Raw genomic sequence first — 18189 nt, forward strand, 5'->3', positions numbered from 1 at the left:
TTTATTCATCATTTTAGTTAAAGTAAGGGAATGTAACGTTAGAGTTTAATAAGGTTTCTTTATGTCTGTCTGTCTGTCTCTCGTATATATGGTCCACTGATTCTTCATTCTTCACGCCACCAGCAATTGTTATTATTCCAAATTAAATCAGATTATTCACACATTATTCCCACACATCCTCCTCCCACACACCCTCCTTCCACACATCCTCCTCCCACACACCCTCCTCCCACACACCCCTCCCCCACACATCCCTCCCTCCCCACATCCTCCTCCCACACCTCCTCCCACATCCTCCTCCCACACCCCTCCTCCCCACACACCCTCCTCCCCACACATCCTCCTCCTCCCACACATCCTCCTCCCATACACCCCTCCTCCCCACACACCTCCCTCCCACACATCCTCCTCCCCATCCTCCCTCCCCACACACCCCCTCCCACACCCCTCCCTCCCACACACACCCTCCTCCCACACACCTCCCACACACCCCTCCCACAACGCGAGTCACAATCATCAACAATTAACAAGACGAGAGAGGGCGAACATCACGGGGGGAGAGTTGAGAGGGAAAGGTGAGAGGGAAAGAGAGTGGGGAGGGGAGATGAGGGGAGGGAGAAGGAGGGAAGGGAAGAGAGCAATGAGTGGAGGAGGGGAGAGGGAGAGAGAGAGAGGGAGAGATTAAAGAGAGGGAGAGGAGGAGAGAGAGAGAGAGAGAGAGAGAGAGAGAGGAGAGAGAGAGAGAGAGAGAGAGAGAGAGAGAGAGAGTATTAGAGAGGAGAGAGAGAGAGTATTAGGAGAGAGAGAGAGTATTAGAGAGAGAGAGAGAGAGAGAGATCAGAGAGAGAGATGAGAGAGCTAGATTGAGGATGCTGTGAGAGAGGTGACTGTCATATCCTTGGACACACCCACTCACCTCCAGCTGACCACACAGGGGCTCTCTCAATCACTCTCCTCCCCCCCTCCTACCCCTCCTGGTCACGTGACTCTTCATGGTCACCTGGGGAAGGAATGGTTGGGGAGGAGGGAGGGGGTGGTGGGGGGGTTCAAGCACAGATTAGAAGAGGAGGAGGGGGGGAGGGGGGTGAGTAGGGGAAGCAAAAGGTTGTTGTTGTCGTCGTTGTTGTTGTAGTTGTTATTGTTGTTAGTTTGAGAGGTGAGCAAAGGAAGAGGGTTAAGACACGGGGAGAGAGGATGTGAGAGGTGTTGGGGGGAGATCAATGCTTCGTGACCTGTGACCTCGGCGGGTGATTAAAACAGTATTGGATAACTGGATGAGTGGGTGGCGGAGGTAAGGTGGGTGGTGGTGACGGTAGTGGGCTGTGGTGGTGGTGATGGGTGATGGTGGTAATGGTGGTAGTGGGTGACATACTGTGTATATATATATATATATATATATATATATATATATATATATATATATATATATATATATATATATATATATATAATTATTTTTTTTGTACTAAGTTTATCCATTCCAGCCAGGATATTAACCAGTCGGTCTGTCGGTCAGTCGGTCTGTTTTCTGTCGTGACCTCCGTGCTTCTTCCACCATCACACTTAACACAGGTACAAGAATACACTTTTGTTTTTAATCCACTCAAGTGTGTTAACCTCATCACACACACACACACACACACACACACACACACACAGTCATCGGTTAGGCTTTGGGGTAGAGTCGTCAGCTCTATGGCTGTCCTACTTGATTGACCTATTTTGAGGGCAACTTTACCGAGGTCTTGTTGCAATACGTTAACTAAGTCCGTGTGTGTTGGAGGGGTTCAGACTGTTGACAAATAACGGACGGGCAAAGGCCACACTACATAACATATGTACAAGTTACTTAGATACATAACATGGGCGAGAGAGAGAGAGAGAGAGAGAGAGAGAGAGAGAGAGAGAGAGAGAGAGAGAGAGAGAGAGAGCAAAAATACTAGGGGAGAAAAATTGAATTGCCTCTAGTTTTGTGTGTGTGTGTGTGTGTGTGTGTGTGTGTGTGTGTGTGTGTGTGTGTGTGTGTGTGTAAGATATCTCTGGTATAATAATTTATGAACCACCCTGTTAATGCGTTAGCTGACCTTCTTGAGACAACACGTTACTATAATACCCCCTGTAACATTAAAACCATCCCGGCAACATAACTCAAACGTAATGGTTACAGAATACAGATGCAGTAATTCAGATTTTATGGCCTGTATGTTCTGTATTATTTACCTGATCGTTTTTTGTTATTGTATTTTGTACCGGTAGTTATAATAAATATGGTTGATGGTATGAGTGAGGGGTGTGGTACCAGGTGAGGGGTGAGGAAAGGGGAGGTGAGGGGTGAGGTATGGGGAGGTGAGTGGTGAGGTAAGGGGAGGTGAGTGGTAAGGTATGAGGAGGTGAGGGGTGAGGAAAGGGGAGGTGAGTAAGGTATGAGGAGGTGAGGGGTGAGGTATGGGAGGTGAGGTGAGGTGAGGTAGAGGTAGGGGAGGTGAGGGTGAGGTATGGGGGGAGGGGTGAGGGTGGGGAGGTGAGTGAGGTAAGGGGAGGTGCCAGGTGAGGTAAGGGAGGTAGGTACCTCTGCCCCCTCCTCACTTGTGTTACTTGGAGGCCAGCCAGCACTACACCTCCTCTTCTTCCTCCTCCTCCTTTTTTGCTTCTTTCTCACACCTCTCATCTCTTCCTCCTCTTCTCTCATTTACTTCACCCCGTTACACCCTTACTCGTCCCCACCCTGTTTCTCACTTATTCCTTCCTTCCTCACTTATTCCTTCCTTCCTTCCTTGCTTCCCTCCCTGTCTCTACCCTCCCTCCACCTCACCTCAGTATCCCTCACTACTGCACACCTTTTCCTCCCTCCCTCACACGCCTCCTCCCCTCACACGCCTCCCCCCTCCTCCTGTCTCCCCAACAAGTTAGTGAGGAGAGTTGACATAAAGGGTCGAGCCAGGAGCCATGTGCTGCCTCCGTGTGTGTGAGAGAGAGAGAAAGGGGGGGTGGAAGAGAGAGAGAGAGAGAGAGAGAGAGAGAGAGAGAGAGAGAGAGAGAGACAGCAGGCCTTCCACCACCACCACAACACAGCGACCACGCCCCTCACGCACTGCTACGGACCACACATGCACTCTACCACGGACATGCACACAATCAAGAACCACGACGCACAGCCATGCACCTGAGGGTAATTGATACTGAAGGTCCCTGCTTACCGAGACAGGTGTTTATGAAAGTTAATTTAAGTAGAAAGAAATCAGTAATATACGGGCAACCTGTAACGGGTGTAGGGAGCCATCTGTGTGTCAGTACAACTAATACTTTCTTTATACTTTCTTACATAAGCAACTAATACTTTGGTCTCGTGGCGTTATACTTTTGACGTTATAAAGAAAGCGGAAGTTTAATAACGACACAGAAGACTAATAATCTATGTATAAGTCTTATGGTGTAGTAAAAATATGGTGAGAAAATGTATAGTATCTCTCTCTCTCTCTCTCTCTCTCTCTCTCTCTCTCTCTCTCTCTCTCTCTCTCTTTCTTTCTTTCATTTTATTCTTTCTTTTTAATCTTCTTTGTTTCCTTTTCTTATTCTTTTTTTCTTCTTCACACCGTACACACAGTCCGTAAAAAACGTAGAAACAGAATAAAGAAGGAAATAGAATGGAGGAGACGGAGTTAAAGAGGAGGAGGAGGAAGAAGAGGAAAGCACAAGTGGGAGGAAAACAAACAAATAAAAAGTTACCTCCTTGTTTGATCGTCAAGTACCTGTGAATACCTTGATCATGACTAAGACGCTGACCTCTCTCTCTAAACGCAGGCCAGGGGAGAGAAGGTCACTAGCAAGGGTCGACACACCTGTTCCTCCTCAACAGGTGTGTTACAGGGGTGGAGGTCGTCACATCGCGTCTCTTTTAACAGGTGAACGGAGAGGAGGGTGGTCACCTGTTCCATTGCCCCCCCCCCCTAAGCAGGTGTCATAAGGGGAGTTATCATCACCGGTGTGTGTGTGTGTGCAGGGAGGTCGTTACACACCGTCGCCAATATGACTCTCGCCCCCTCCAACCTTCCTTAACCTCCCCCCCCTCACCCACCCACCAGTAAGTGACCCCCCTCAGTGAATATCTTCCCTTAGTGAGAGATTGAAGGTGTTCCCCAGGGCAGTCTTCTGTTTCCTTGGGTGAAATTCTCCCTTATGACTGTCCCCCTCCCTGGCCCCCTTACCTCAGGGGCCAATACCTTAGGTAAGGTAGAGAGAGGTGTAGCGTCTCTGTGTTTGTCCAAGGTGAGGGAGGAAGGATAATATTATGATCGAGGTGAGGAGGTCGGGGACACTCTCAAGGTGTAAACATGCACACACACACACACACACACCCACACACACACACACACACACACACACACACACACACACACACAGAAGAAAAAAGTAAAACATATTGCAAGCATACTTCATGATCTTGGCCTCTTAGTGTTAACCAACCAATCAAGGTGCACCACGTCATCAATCAGCTGACGCTCGCTCCCAGCTGATCCAGAAAGTAAACAACTTGACTCGGTTTTAATGACTGCAGTGCGACGCGACGGTTCGCTCTGTAAATTCATAATGTTCGAAGGTAAACTTTTCCTCATAAATAGAGACATAACAGTAACAACAACAACGATAATAATAATAATAATAATACAGGAAAATTACACCCCAAAATGTCATTACAATTACACTCAACCGCCTAGACTCACGATACGATCACTTAGCATCACCCTGAGGACAAAAAGTCGTTTTTTTCAGATATTTTAACATCAAATAAACCCACACTCATAAATAATTCACCTTAACTTACCTTCACCTCAGCTACGGTATTAAAGTGGCGGTGAATACTGAGCTGTGATGTCATTATTTATATTAGTTAGTGTGTTTCCCATGATTCAGTTTACGAAGAGGGAAAGAAAGGAATACTCGAGAGCTGTTGTAGTTTTGAGGTGCAAAGGTCAGAGGTCAAGGTCACAGATTTTGATTAAATATTTGTGTGTGTAATATACCTGAGAAATGAAAAGAGTAGCAGTGTTTATACTTGGTGTGTGTGTGTGTGTGTGTAAAAGCAATCACCATAACAACCCCCCAGCCCCCCCCCCCTCCCATCCTTCGAGGTAGTTTAAGGTCAAAGGGTTAAAACTGAAGATGATAACTGTGTCTTAGGCGAGAGAGAGAGAGAGAGAGAGGTGAGGGTGTTGGCTGAGTGTTGTCTGGTGATGAAGGAAGGTGTAGTATACATTTGGTAAACTTCAGGGAAAACCAATTTGTAAACTAGTGGCCGAGGATATGACTTGAGAGTGTCGGTATTGGCTTCTTTGTTCCCGTGATAAAAATTAATGGTTTTTACTGGGGGCGAGCGACGGCCAGACAGGCGGATCCGGAGGGAGGTGTGGGATTCCTGTCTGTCTGTCTGTCTGTCTGTCTGTCTGTCTGTCTCTTTCTTTCTTTCTTTCTTCTCTTGTCTTCTAATTCTGTGTGTGTGTGTGTGTGTGTGTGTGTGTGTGTGTGTGTGTGTGTGATTGACGCCCTTCACCTACAGGTAGCGACAACACAACACCAATTATTACACTGATGTTCTACACTGATTTTAACTCCAATTAATTATATCGAAAGAAGAAAAAAATCGCATATATGAATGTTTAGGAGTGTGAAGCAGGATCCTGTAAACTGTCTGCCTGCATGCACTCTGGTAAGGATCTATGAGTGAGGTGGGATGGGGGCTGGGTGGAGAGGGATAGGGGGTGAGTGGGGGTGGATGGAGAGGGATAGGGGGTGGATGGGTGGAGTAGGGGATAGGTAGGATGGGGGTGTATGTAAGTGTGTGTACCAGAGAAGTATGGGGGTAGTAATATTTCTTCACTCTAAACCAACATAATTGTAGTAAGTAATGGACAGCACTCGAGTAGGGTGCCAACTCACGCAGGGTGGCCTCTTCTCACTCAAAGTTTGGCCTTAAAACCACAAAGTTCCCTTATAGTTATTAACACACATATACAGTACATACCGGTACATACATACAGGGGGGGGGGTGATAGGTGTCTGTCTGGTTTACGTTATCAGCAAATGAGTGCTCTCTCTCTCTCTCTCTCTCTCTCTCTCTCTCTCTCTCTCTCTCTCTCTCTCTCTCTCTCCGGGTCCAACTCTTCAACAGGTGTTCATTCTTCAGGCTGAACACCATTGTTGATGATGAACAAAACTGAATACCAACAGCAGAGGCAAAGTTACTCGTGAACAAACTGAACAAAAATAATATCTGACGAACAAGACACAGACATAACAAAGAGGTTACTGGCGAACAAATTGAACATCACAAACGCACCTGGTGAACAAAACACACCTGTAATTAACTCTCCATGTCAACCTAAAACAGAAGAACAACGTCTAGGAAAAAAAACATGAAATTTACAATGGAACTTTAACCTAAATTGGATAATAACTCGAACAAACAGCATTAAGATAACAGCCTCGATACCACAGTAATATATACCTTATCTCTGGGGAAGGTAGAGGGTATCAGTGTGGAGAGGGGTGAGTGAGTGGGAGAGGGAGGGGTGAGTGAGTGGGAGAGGGAGGGGTGAGTGAGGAAGGTTGTGGAGAGAGGTGGGTGAGTGTGGTGAGTGGGAGAGGGTGAGAGGGTGTGGAGTGGGAGGGGTGGTGAGTGGGAGGGGGTGGTGAGTGAGAGGGTGTGGAGAGAGGTGGGTGAGTGGGAGAGGGGGGTGGTGGGAGAGGGAGGGGGTGAGTGAGTGAGGAAGGGTGTGGAGAGAGGAGGTGGGAGAGGGGTGAGTGGGAGGAGAGGGGGTGAGTGAGTGGGGGGAGGTGAGTGGTGGGGAGGAGAGGGTGTGGAGAGGGTGGTGAGTGAGGTGTGGAGAGGTGGGGGAGGGTGAGGGAGAGAGGTGGGTGAGTGAGGGTGAGGAGAGAGGTGGGTGAGTGGGGGGGTAGAGATATGCATATACCCCAAGGTCAACACTTAACCTCCTGCTTCAGTTCCTTTATGACACACCTGTGACCTCCACCCTGCCTCTCTTCCCTCACCCATCCCCCTCCCACCTCCTCACCCCCTAACGTCTTCATGACCCTCAACACATCTCCCCCTCTTCCTCATCTCCCTCCTCCACCCCACCCCACTTCTCAGTACATCTTCCTCCATCCTCCCAAACACCCTCCTCCCTCTATACCTCATTCCTCCCCCTCATCACCCCCCCGAGCCGATACCATCTTCAACTTTTCCATCCCGTAACGATTGAACGACAGGCGGTACCTTGCCAATAGCGGGGTGACAAGCACTCTCCCTCCGCCCCTCCCTCCTCTTATCGGCACCGTATTGGCACTGGCACTCTGACTGCCTCAAATATTAAAAGCAATCACGAGACGTCAGATAGCAGCAGCGGCGGCAGGAAGCACAACACAATCACCTTCGCTCCCTGGGTGTAGGTTATATCATGGTGTAGGTTATATCATGGTGTAGTGAGTGTCTTATTACACCCCGCCACACTATTCCAGGCGGGTGTGTTGTCAACTTGTGTCCATCCCCGTCTGTCTGTCTGTGTTGATGGAGTTCACAGTGTTGAAAGGTCAGGGTGAGTAAGGTCTTCACGTCACAATGTAGTCACGTTATAATTTCTTCACGGCGTCTAAACTTCCATTAAATGACGCGTGTGAGAGTTGTATTGAAAGTCGAACACACTATATATCCCTGAAGCAACCACCCTTCCCCCCCCCCTACCTCCCCCATCTCCACCTTTCCCACACCTCCACCACCCGCTCTCCACCTCCACCGTGAAAATAATCGGTCCATGACACACTCGACCCACAATCCTTCACTACTGACCCACTAAGCTCCATCGCCACTCGGCCACCGTCCTCTTGTTGGCACTAAGGACTCAACCAAGCTAAGGACAGGTCACGGACGAGGCCTTATCACCTTCTAAACTTAAGGACATAATCATAAGTCCCTCTGAAGCACAACATATATGGGTAAGTGATATTAGGTTACGATATTAAAGAACACTGTATATACAACTTATCCGTATAATGCAGTACAACATGGTGTCATTGTTGGCAGGGTGCTGTGAGAAGCTGAACGGTGTTGCTGGTCCCCGTTTTCTGTTGTTTATGTTCTCCGTTTTTTATGACGCTTCAGCCTATTAAAGATAAAGGGAGGGGGGGTCTTGGCTATTAAGGGGGTCTTGGCTATAAAAGGAGGGGGTATTGGCTATAAAAGGGGGGTCTTGGCTATTAAGTTGGTCTTGGCTACAAAAATGGGCCATATAATCGGAAATGATACAGATAAAATAATGAACTATTTATGTCTCTGTTATGGCTGAGTGAACGCGGGCATGAGATGGAACGGAGTAACACTTTATCATTGGTGTAAATCTCTTTCTCTCCCCACACACACACACACACACACACACACACACACACACACACACACACACACACAGCGATAACGTCACATTACTAATAAAAAAAATGGAGCTGAAAGAACCTGTTGAAAATTCAGGTCTTTTTTTTATTTTTTATTTTATTTGTTAATTTATAATTTTTTTTTTATCAATCGTCGTTTGGGAAGAGCGGCCTTAAAGGTGGTGATATTATTAGTATGTACATTACCGTGTTAATACCATGTTAATATTCCTGTTGATACCGTGTTAATACCATGTTAATATTCCTGTTGATACCGTGTTAATACCATGTTAATATTCCTGTTGATACCGTGTTAATACCATGTTAATATTCCTGTTGATACCGTGTTAATACCATGTTAATATTCCTGTTGATACCGTGTTAACACCATGTTAATATTCCTGTTGATACCGTGTTAATACCATGTTAATATTCCTGTTGATACCGTGTTAACACCATGTTAATATTCCTGTTGATACCGTGTTAATACCATGTTAATATTCCTGTTGATACCGTGTTAATATTGACGTTATATTATATATTGATTTTAAAACTGTGTTGACGACGTTAAATTAGCCATAACACATCATAACATAGCACCACAACACAACATAACATAGCACCATAACACATCATAACATAGCACCATAACATAACAACAAAACACCACATATAACAACATAACACAACATATAACAACATAACACAACATATAACAACATAACACAACATATAACATAACACCACATATAACAACATAACACAACATATAACAGCATAACACAATACATAACAACATAACAACATAACACAACATATAACATAACACAACATATAACAACATAACACAACATATAACAGCATAACACAATACATAACAACATAACAGCATAACACAATATATAACAACAAAACACCACATATAACAACAAAACACAACATATAACAACATAACACAACATATAACATAACACCACATATAACAACATAACATAACATATAACATAACACCACATATAACATAACACAACATATAACAACATAACATACAGCACAGTATCCGTGTTATATCTTGCTCGGCAGGACAGTATACCTGGCGAGAGGTATGACCACCTGCCTCTCTTGTTGTGTTAAAAGTGATACAAATTACCTGTTGACCTTCATTAGTAGTCATGTCTCACCTGTCTTATATAAAGGTCAAAGGTCAAAGAATGTGTGTGTGTGAGAGAGAGAGAGAGAGAGAGAGAGAGAGAGAGAGAGAGAGAGAGAGAGAGAGAGGCGTCCACACTATTGCGTCACAACACACACACACACTCCCACGCCACAATGCCCCTCACGTGCCGAGAGAGAGAGAGAGAGAGAGAGGATTATGACGTAACAAAGATTCTGACGTTACGTAGTCGTTCGTAAGCCACAGGAAGAATCCCATCCCCCAGGTTATAACGTCACCCATTCGTTTATAAGCCTCTACCATGATTCACCACACTGTGACGCCAGGATATATGTGTTAGTTACTATTATACTTAAACCAACTAATTTAACATGTTAATGAGGATATACATATATACTGATGTTAAATGGGTGAGTAATGCTGTATGGTGTGTGTGTGTGTGTGTGTGTGTGTGTGTGTGTGTGTGTGTGTGTGTGTGTGTGTGTGAATCTAATAATGACTCTTTGTACGTGTTTAAGTTGGCACTACACTGACTTTATGATGAACACAACACACCTCACAACACCACACAACACAACACCTCACAACACCACGCAACACAACACCACACAACATCACACAACACAAAAACTCACAACACAACACCTCACAACACAACACCACACAACACAAAAACTCACAATACAACACAACACCTCACAACACCACACAACACAAAAACTCACAATACAACACCTCACAACACAACACCACACCTCACAACACAACACCACACAACACAACACCTCACAACACAACACAACACCTCACAACACAACACCCAACACAACACCACACAACACAACACCTCACCACACAACACAACACAACACACAACACAACACTACCACACAACACAACACCCAACACAACACAACACCTACCACACAACACAACACCTCACAACACAACACAACACCTACAACACAACACCACACACACAACACCTCAACAGCACAACACCACACCACACAACACCTCACAACACCACACACACAACACCATCTCAACACCTCACAACACCACACAACACAACACCTCACAACACCTCACAACACCACACAACACCACACCACACAACACCACACCACACAACACCTCACAACATCACACCATACAACACAACAGAAACACTACACTACCTGTGACTCCCTCATATGATAGCTCCAACAGGGAGCCATAACTCACTCCATAAAACGTTGCTTATCGTATTACACCTAAATAGACACCATGATACTACCGGCCAAATATTATTACGGCCAGAGGAAGCTTTCTCAGACGGACGGACGGGCGGGCGGGAGGACGGACGGGTGGGTGGGTGGACAGAGAGAGAGAGAGAGAGAGAGAGAGAGAGAGAGAGAGAGAGAGAGAGAGAGAGAGAGAGGCACAAACTTGATAAATGGAGAAAATTGCAAACAAAAAAGAACTATTCCCTTTCTACACACACACACTTCTACTTACTTCACACACACACACACACACACACACACACATACACACACACACACACTCTCATCTTCAGCCGTACATAGCGAACAAACAAACAGACTCTTGTTAAAGGTTTAAGTCATATTCAGAATAATTCTGTATAACTTTTATTTTTATTAGAGACAAAATGTTACCATCTACTTTGTGTTTATATTTGTGTAAACTTTTCAGTAACAAATAAATAACATAAATTACTTTTATTAGATAAAATGTGGTCGACCTGGGACCATAACGGATATTGGTCGACCTGGGACCATAACGGACATTGGTCGACCTGGGACCATAACGGACATTGGTCGACCTGGGACCATAACGGACAAGTTGAACGACAGTTAATGTGACAACAAGACTGGTACTGGGTCAGCTGTCTGATGACGTCATGTAAAATTAAAACTTGTCTTAGATTATCTGCCGCTGAGATATAAGTTAATTACGTCACAATGCGTAAAGTCCCGTGATTGGTCTGCCAATGGGCATATATAGTAACGTCACGTCACAAAGACCAATCAGCGATCGATAACCCGAGAATCCGCTAGAGAGGGCTAGAGAATTAGTGACGCCACACGGCATGACGACCAATCAGTGATCAATCACTGTTAAAGCAGTGACGTCACCGTATGAAAAGGAAACAACGTACCCGAGAACCAATCAGTGTTAAGCCACATATAACGTCACGAGAACCTGCGACCGGTCAGCCACACGCGGACAGGACATGAGCGAGGTGAGACTAAGGACACGTGCCTGACACTCAACAGGTGACCGAAGAGGCAGCACTAATTGTAGGTAACTTTACTTCAGGTGTGGGGGGCGGAGGGTGGTCTGTTTGGTGCCGCCCACACGCCCAATCCTCACATTAGGCTCCTCTAGATGGGGAAACTATCACCAATTTCTCACCTGCCCCCCACTGAGGACACTGCCTGAGGTTACTGACGCGCCAGCTGCCGCCCACTGATGCTTAACTATAAGGTCTTGAACGTAAGGGACAAGACCGACCAAAAGTACCCTGAAGTGGTTTAATAAAGGACCTTAAGCCTTCATATAGACAGTTTAGAGTGGAGGGTCGTGGTCGCCAACCCTCAGACAGTCATAGACACACCTGTTACACTTGTTTAGAGAGAGAGATGAATGACAGGTGTGTGTTGTGGTTACCCTGAGCCATAGTAGGAAAGGAGTCTTGAAACGGAAATAACTCTCTCTCTCTCTCTCTCTCACACACACACAGTGGAGAGGAAATCACACGCGAGCCGCCAGGAACAGGATAAGTCCAGTTGAGTGTGTGGGTAGGTAGGGAAGGCATAGGTGAGAGAAGGTGAAATGAATCAGGTAGGGAGGACACAGGAAAAGGAAGGGGAGGGGAAGTGGGGATGAAGGGCACAGGGAAAGGGGGGGGGTGAGGCAGGAAATTTACGGGAGTAGCAACAAGAAAAGGAAACCAAGAGAGGATGCTATGGACAGGAAATGGTGAAGGAGGGGAAACAGAGGGGACGAGAGGGGAGGAGGCCGAAGAAGACAAGCAGGATGGAAGACGATGATGGGAAAATGAAGGAACGGGAAACAAAGGAGAGAAGGGAAAAAGAGAGAGAGAGGGGAGAATCACAAGTCATCGTGTGTATGTCACGTCTGACTTAAGGGAAGTGTTGGTGTGAGGAATGTGTGTAGCTGAAGTGTGAGGGGTAAGGGGGTTCTGGGATGAGGGTTCTGGGATTCTGGGATGAGGGGGGAAGGGGAGAGGTTCTGGGGGGGGGGGGAAGTTCTGGGATGAGGGGGGAGGGGGGGGGAGGTTCTTCTGGGATGAGGGGGGGGGAGAGATTCTGGGATGAGGGGGAAGGGGGGAAGGAGTTCTGGGATGGGGGGAGAGGTTGGTGGAAGAGAAGGGTAGTGGGTGGGAGGGAACTGTCCAGGGGTGAGGGGAAGAAAGTTCTGGAATGAGTGGTGGGGATGAGGGGAGGAAGGTGGGGGGATAGGGGTGATGGTGAAGGAGGAGTAGAGGTGAGGGAGGAGGGGTGAGAGACGGAGGAGGGTTGAGGGAGTAGAAGTGAGGAGGAGGGAGGAGGGTGTCACTATGCATGGAATCTCAGGCCAGGCACGTACGTTCATACCTGACTCCCCCACCTCCTCCTCCTCCTCAACATCCTCCATCCTCAACAACCCACCTCTCTCCACTCCCATCCATCCACCTTATCATCCACTACCCCGACCCCTTCCCCCCTCCCCCCCTTGTACAATTCACGCTTACTAACACCAGAGAAATTTGCCCCAAAATAAACGAGAAAGTGTTTATCCAGGTGAAGGAGGAGCTGCAGGTGAACTACACACACACACACACACACACACACACACACACACACACACACACACACACACACACACACAACACACACACACACCACGCACACACACACAAACAGTTAGTTTATCGCTCTTATACTGCAGTCAGTTTATTGCACATATACAGTCACACTCAGTTTATTGCTATATACAGGTACACAATCACACAGTAGTTTTTATCACCATACAGTCACGTAGACAGTTTGTAGCACCACACACACTGTACAGTCAGACAGTCAGCAGACAGGTAATGTTCAGCTGACAGTCAACTTTCCTCTCCGTGTAAATTCAGTCAGCGTGGCTCGGGAGGCGTCCACCGCGGCTGTCCTATCAAGAAGGGAAAGGTCAGAGGTCGTGGAGGCTGGGAGAGGCATAGAGAGGTACAGAGGTGTGAGAGAGGGAGGAAGAGGGAAGGGAGAGGCTGAAAGAGGGGAGGGAGAGGTTGTGAGAGGGAGGGAGAGAAGTGGACACTCAAGATAGCTCAGTCTTCTGGTTCACTTTCCTGAAAGCAGGTGAGAGGTGAGGGACTCTCTCTCTTTGTGGCTTTCAGGTCCTCTCACTCTCACTCTCACTTTCTCACTCTAAGTCTCTCAATCCTCTCTCACTTTTATTATCTCCCTCTGTCACTCTCATTCATTTTCTCTCACCATCTCTCACTCCTTTACTCTTATTCTCTCTCTCACTCCTGTATTCACCCCCCCCCCTGCACTTGTGACTCTCTTACCGGCAAACAAAACCCACAGGAAAAAAAGTATTGAATTTGTGGTCGTTTTTGTGTGTGTGTTTGTAAGGTCATCCGGCCTCCAAGAAGACAGGAACCCACTTAAAGTTAACATATGTCCGGATAACCTGAAGATTAGGCACCCCAGGTTATATATCACGTGATGATTAAACATTCTAACTAACCTAACCTAGCCTAACCTAATCTGACCTAACCTAATCTGACCTAACCTAACCTAATCTGACCTAACCTAACCTAACCTAATCTGACCTAACCTAACCTAATCTGACCTAACCTAACCTAATCTAACCTAACCTAACCTAACCTAACCTAACCTAACCTGACCTAACCTAACCTAACCTAATCTGACCTAACCTAACCTAATCTGACCTAACCTAACCTAATCTAACCTAACCCGATATAACCCAACTCACCAGGTAGCGTTAAGGTGTGTGTTTATTCATCAGGTAAAATAATAAGCTAGGGTGTCTAATCTTCAGGTGAGCTCATTAACATAACAGGTCTAGCGGGAGGGGGGATGAGGAAGGGAAGGGGGGCGGGGTGTTGTCAGGTTGAATATATCATATGACTGAAAGTTGTAGCTGGATGACCTTAACCTTTGACCTTTAAGGGTTGTCATGGTGGTTATGTGTGTAATGAAAAGCGTGTGTGTATGTATGTATGGATGTATGTATGTATGTATGTATGGATGTATGTATGTGAATCATAACACACATACTCACTTTAAGTAACATTTAGCAACAAACACTAGAACAACATAAGTAATTCTATAATGCATTACGTAACACGGACTAACATACACTCATACAACATTTAATAAACAAAAAAAACAACGACTCTCCTAACACCAATAATTACTAATCAAACACTTTTACAACATTCGATTTACATAATAACAAAAGTAAAAAAAATGTTGTTTACAATAATTCTGGCAACACTGACAACATTAATACATCGTAAATACTCGGTTGTAACTGAGATGACTCCAGTACTGATGGTTCCCAGTCCTTGTGGTTAGGTTAGGTTGGGGCCCATGATGATTAGGTTAGGTTTTTTGTTTGGTTAGGTTAGGTTTGGACTGGGATTCACTACAGCTGGAACTAAACAACAGGAAGACAAAACAGTGACATCATATTCACCTCACTCTGGTCAGGCTCCGGCCAAGGCTTACTGCGTTCATTAAGCAGCAACCAACCCTCACCATCCTCCTCACTCTCTGACGAAGACGAGATACGGTGAGGCACCTCCATCGACGTCACCATCTTTACTGGGTGCTGATTGGTCACTGAGGCAACTGTCGTCATCGAGGGGTCATAGCCCGCCGGGTGGTGATTGATGGTGGGATTGGAAGTCGACTTCTGGTTGGTGTAGGTGAGGTGTGACGTCATGGGTGCTAGGCTAGGATTGGCGGACTTGGTGACAGGTAAACACACGCTATTGGTGTGTTTTAAGCCTGTCCTCTTTGGCGGTTTGATGAGTATCGGCTGTGATAGGTCAAGGGATAGATTCTGGCGGGGTTTTTTCTGATACGGGAAGGACATTTAGGCTATGTTTGAGTCTGTTATCCCCAGGAACCCGTCAACAGGTGTTACTTTCTCATTACACTACCAAGGTCTCTCAACACCTGTCCTCATGACGAGTCCATCCTACCACACACATGTCCTCTCATTGGGTACACCACGACACCTGTAATATCCCAAAAGGAAATTCCCCTACACCTGTTCCTTACACCTGGGGATTTCTCTACACCTGTTCCATCATTTAGAGAACCCGTGTGTGTGTGTCTGTCTTAGTGTGGTCACCTGTGGGACGGGAACACTCTCCTACACCCAGGTAAAACGGTATATTAATTACCTTTTAACAACACAGAGATGATGAAGTTATATACAAAGTTTCCTTCTAACTCTTAAGTACAACACTGAGAGAGAGAGAGAGAGAGAGAGAGAGACAGAGAGAGAGAGAGAGAGAGAGAGAGAGAGAGACTGCCTGCCTATATTGGCTTATCCGAATAGAATTGTACATTGAGCTTGACCTACTGTACAGTGAGTTAATTTTGTTTCCACTAATGTGAGTCTGTTAAACTTTAGTATGTGTGTGTGTGTGTGTGTGTGTGTGGGTGGGTGTGTGTGTGTGTGGGTGGGTGTGTATGTGTGTGGGTGGGTGTGTATGTGTGTGCGTGTGTGTGCGTCAGTTCGCTCACATTTTAGACTCGTTTAATCTGCCATGTATTTACAGTTTGCTTCTGTATACTGTTGAACCTCACTCATAACAAGGCTGTATGGTTAGGTTAGGTTGGTTTTAAATTATCAGGTAAAATATATTAGGGAATTTAATCTTCAGGTAATCCCGAGTTTTTTTTTTTTAGATTGATCACTGGAGATGAGGGTAACGCCAGAGTTTAAAGGGGGCAGAGTCCAGGTATTGTCAGTCTAAACAATATATGAGTCAGTTCACAGGTCACGGGGTCAGGTTGACTACAGGTGAGCAGGTGTTTGTTTAAGGCAGGTGTTAACTCATGCTGGACCTATAAAACCTGTGAAAAATAACATACAGGAGTTGGCTAGTGGCTACAGGTGAGTAGCTGTTTGTTTAAGGCACCTATAACACGTGTGAAAAATAATAACACAGTGTTATTAACTACAACAACGGTTATAAGTGTGAGTCTTGGATACGTATCACCAATGTTAAATTTACGAATAATAACAACAGTAATAATAATAACTAATAATAATAATAATAGTAACTAATAATAATAATAATAATAATAATAATAACACTAAGCTAACCTAACCATCAACTCCACCACTACAACTACCACCACCCCCACCAGCTGACAAGAACTTAAGTGAAGGTTTTAAAGAGAGATGGAACAGGTCATCTCTCCCTCACACACAGACTATCACTCACATGTGTGTGTGTGTGTGTCAAAGAGTTCGTTCGTTGGGTGTGTGGTGAAGAGTGTGTGTTTTTGCTTTACCGATACGCTGGCAATCCACGGTGATCCCCTCACACACACACACACACACACACACACACACACACACACACACACACACACACACACACATATTTACCACATCACCTGTTAAGAATGTCACCAATTTACACCAATACCGCGCCAGGTGTGTGTTAGGTGAATGTTCATCCTCGTGTGAATGTCATCGCCCACTTAATCTAAATGACAATAACCTCAAGGGACTCTACATTCTACCTTATACCGTGTCAGTGATCATTCTACCTTATACCGTGTCAGTGATCATTCTACCTTATACCGTGTCAGTGATCATTCTACCTTATACCGTGTGAATGGACCCTAATTCTCTACTTCCTTGAGGGTGATATAATGTTAGTCGTGACATTCTGCGGTTATTGATCTCTTAATTACTCGGTACAGTACTCTAGCGATGGAGAGAGAGAGAGAGAGAGAGAGAGAGAGAGAGAGAGAGAGAGAGAGAGATAATCAAGAACCATATAATGAGTACAAGAGTCAGCATCAGTGAGTCAGTCAGAGTGAGTCAGTCGACCTGGCACATCTCGACTGAACTTAGTGTTGTGTATGCATTCTGGGTCAGGGCGATGCTGCCAGACGCACGATGATCACAGGCAAGCAATGGGGGAGGGATAGAGGCTGGCCGGGAGGGAGGGAGAGGGCTGGGAAAGAGAGTGGGATGGATGTTGGAAAGAAGGAATAGAGGCTGGGAGGGGGGGGTGGAGGGGTAGACAGATCAGAGCTAGTGGGATGGAGGTTGGGAGGGAAGGAAAGAGAGAGTGGGAGGTAAGTAGGAGGGAGGGGTTCTCACTCACTCCTTTTCTCTGTAGTCCTAAGGGAGAGAGGGACTTCATAACTTATTCCCCTTGCTCTGGGTGAAAGAGAGAGAGAGAGAGAGAGAGATTGAATAGCCCCATCTTGTTTACATCATTACAACACAACACAACACAACACCCACATATCCACCAAGATTTTCTGCCTTTTGTGTTGATGACAAAGACGATAAGCAGC

General features: G+C 45.9%; 1 protein-coding gene across 2 annotated transcripts in view; it reads right to left on the reverse strand.

The window, feature by feature from the left end:
* LOC121876387 (rho guanine nucleotide exchange factor 17-like) overlaps positions 1-18189 on the reverse strand; it is a 93366-nt gene that overhangs the window by 33175 nt on the left and 42002 nt on the right. The gene's annotated exons all lie outside the window — the stretch shown is intronic.

Source organism: Homarus americanus, unplaced genomic scaffold, assembly GCF_018991925.1.
Source record: "Homarus americanus isolate GMGI-L3 unplaced genomic scaffold, GMGI_Hamer_2.0 scaffold34921, whole genome shotgun sequence".
NCBI classification, from domain to species: Eukaryota; Metazoa; Arthropoda; class Malacostraca; order Decapoda; family Nephropidae; genus Homarus; species Homarus americanus.